The sequence below is a fragment of the Panthera uncia genome (assembly GCF_023721935.1).
Source record: "Panthera uncia isolate 11264 chromosome D3 unlocalized genomic scaffold, Puncia_PCG_1.0 HiC_scaffold_8, whole genome shotgun sequence".
Taxonomy (NCBI): Eukaryota; Metazoa; Chordata; class Mammalia; order Carnivora; family Felidae; genus Panthera; species Panthera uncia.
The window spans coordinates 35118106-35121072 of NW_026057586.1; positions in this window are offsets into that span (position 1 = coordinate 35118106).

Genomic DNA, 2967 nt, shown 5'->3' on the forward strand with positions numbered 1-2967 from the left:
CCTGCAGATATGGCACAGTGAGCCATGTGCCCTGTTGATCTACATACAGGAGACAGGGGAACATTCACCAGTTTGCAGTTTCAAACTCACAGTCCCAAACCTGGGGCACTTGTCAAAACTTCAGAAGAGGTTTCACATGATAATACAAAGAACATATTCACCAGGATGTACGAACCCTGTAACAAGATGGGAAAGACCCCTTCCAAGCCTTTTAATAAAGCAACCCTGGAATGAGGACTTGCAGCCGAAGGGGAAATAAATAGTCCTGCCCTATTAGAACTCAGTGAAACACACCGAATTGCATCTACTGGGACCTCTGACTGTCCTCATTCTGCATTAATCCCTCCTATGTATTGAATTCTTACTCCACACCCTCACATAATCCTCATAGCCTCCCTGTGAAATGAACGCTGTTATTTATCCCCTTTTCACAGAATAATGAACTGGTGTTTGGAAGTTCAGCAACAGCTTGGAATTCATGGCCAGGAGCCACGGGGCTGGGATTCAACCCAGGACCAGTGAACCAGCTCAGATCCTTCTCTCTTTCTTAGTGGGCCTGGCTGGCGGGGCAAAGGAATCTCAGCAGACATTTTGTAGGGTGCTCTTTCAGACCTAAGCCTATTTATGATTGCTCAGTTGCCAAGAACCACAAGACCAAATTGGGGTTATAAATATAAGTGCTGTGGGTGATCCACGCAGTTTGAGTTATTAGGGAAGACTTTGCAATAGAGTTAGGACTTCAGTTTGTGTCTGGGTGGAGAATAAAAGCAACATCCGTTCCGTAATTCTTTTGATAAAGATGTATGTTTCTGTGCACTGAGCTGCAGTTTATTTCTTATTCGTCTCCGTCTGTCCTCTTCCTTAGAACATCTTATATGCATAAAGAAAGAAAACAATTGAGCTGCTTCTATTACTGTAATTACAGCATGACACTACAGTGATGGAAGAGGAAACCACCTCAGGGGCTGGGGAGAGGAAGGACAAATGCCAAGGGAGCCACCCGTGCCTGTAGGAGGTCAGGTCACAGGGCTTGCAAACAAAGAACGAAAGTTCTCATTACACAAGATTCTTATCTATTCCTTCTAGCAAGCCCAGCATGACCCCAACTTAGAAACTAGTTATTAGTTCATGATTCTATCTGTTCCTGGCCCTCCCAATAGGAATTATTCTCTCTTCTCAGGCCTCCCATAATCCATTAACTATGCCTTTTTTGAGGGATTTGGCACTTTTCATTTTGTATGATGTTTACGTACATGCAAGTTACTACTTCTACTCAACTTTAATCTCCGTGCAGGCAGGGTCTTTGGATGTGTCTTTGGGTCCCTCACCGCAGATGCATGTGCCCACTGTATGCTTCATCAACATTTATTGAAGGGATGAAGATACAGTTCCAGGCCTTGAAAAAAAAAATCTTTTAATTATACTGCTGCTTCCTTCAAGAAGCTGGGTGGATGGACAAAAAGAATTTTGGTACTACTCTCAATTTCTACACAAGAATGTCTGACCCTTGGAAATATCTGTTCAAGTCTCAGGAAAGTGATCAGTTGATCAGTTGAAGAAGACCATGGGCAAGGCCTGACAGGGATATTCAGAATTGGAACCAAAAATGAAGGAAGACTAAATCCAGAAGGCTCCCTTCCAACCCCCTGCACTGCTTGCTCCCAGCCCCCTCCCCTCTTCATCATCATGGTTTATTCCCTGCTGTCACCATAGCATAGACCTCACCACTGTATAGACCTCATCCACCAGTATTTCATAAGCTCCTGACCTCAATCACTCCCCTCTTCCTTCTAACTCGTACAATGCTTCTGGATCAGCTTTCTGAAACTCTTACTTTAATTATACTGAGGAACAAACAAGCGTAGTGGTTGAACACAGAACTTTGGAAACAGTCAGACTGGACTCAGTCCCAGTCTTACCATGTATTAACCCTCAATCATCTCATCTGGAAGATGATGATAATGATAGTACCTGCCTCCCAGATAGTGGCAAACATTAAATTAAATATTATGTATATTTCCCAAGAGTACCAGCCTCCTTGCAAACCTTCAAGAGATGTTAAGACACAGAAAAAATAATATCCCTCTTCCCAAATCTGCAATTCTCAATGCTTACAAGGTACTTCCCTTTGCCTGGCACCCCCCTTCCTCCAGAATGTAAGTGCTCTGCTCCCTCAAACCCACCAGCCACCCTGTGCTTCAGCCAGGATCACATCATTTCTCCAGAGAGCTGTACTTTTCCCTCAACTGATCCAACAGCTGGTAAATATTTAGGAAACAATCTTTAGGAGCCCTCTACTCAGAATGTATTTTAAGATATAGTTCAGATTGATTCAAGAATTCAGTGTTTTATATGTGTGGGTGTATTGTTGTGGGTGTGAGTGTGTATGTGAACACAAAGGAAAAACAAGATAAAATTAATCTGTTATTATTGTGACTACAGCTTCTCATACATAAGGGCAAAAGAAAAAATATATAAATAAAAAGATTACTAGATTTGACCACACAAAAGCTAAAACAACAACAATAACAAAAACATATATCCCTGCATCTAAAGACACACCACAAACAATGCTGGAAAGCAAAAAATCAAGTAAGAAAAAAAATGATTGTACCATATATGCTAAATAAAAGATTAATAATTTATAAAGAGCTGTTACTAATTGATAGGGGGGAAATGCCAATGGAGAAATAGGCAACATAGTTAAAGTAGCAAATCACAGAAAAGAAATGCAGAAGATAAAGAAATATATGGGAAAATGCTACCTCTGTAATAATCAGATAAAATCAGAGTGAAGCCCAAAGTTCCACTTTGGTCTCCCAAAAAGGGAAAGTGCCCTTTGCAACCAGTAACAGTCAGTATTGGTAGAGCTGCAAATAAACAGGGACTCCCATTCTGGTGGGATGGCATCAATGCCTTGGAAGTCCCTGTGATGAGATGCACAAAAGGTTTTTCAAATATGAGTAA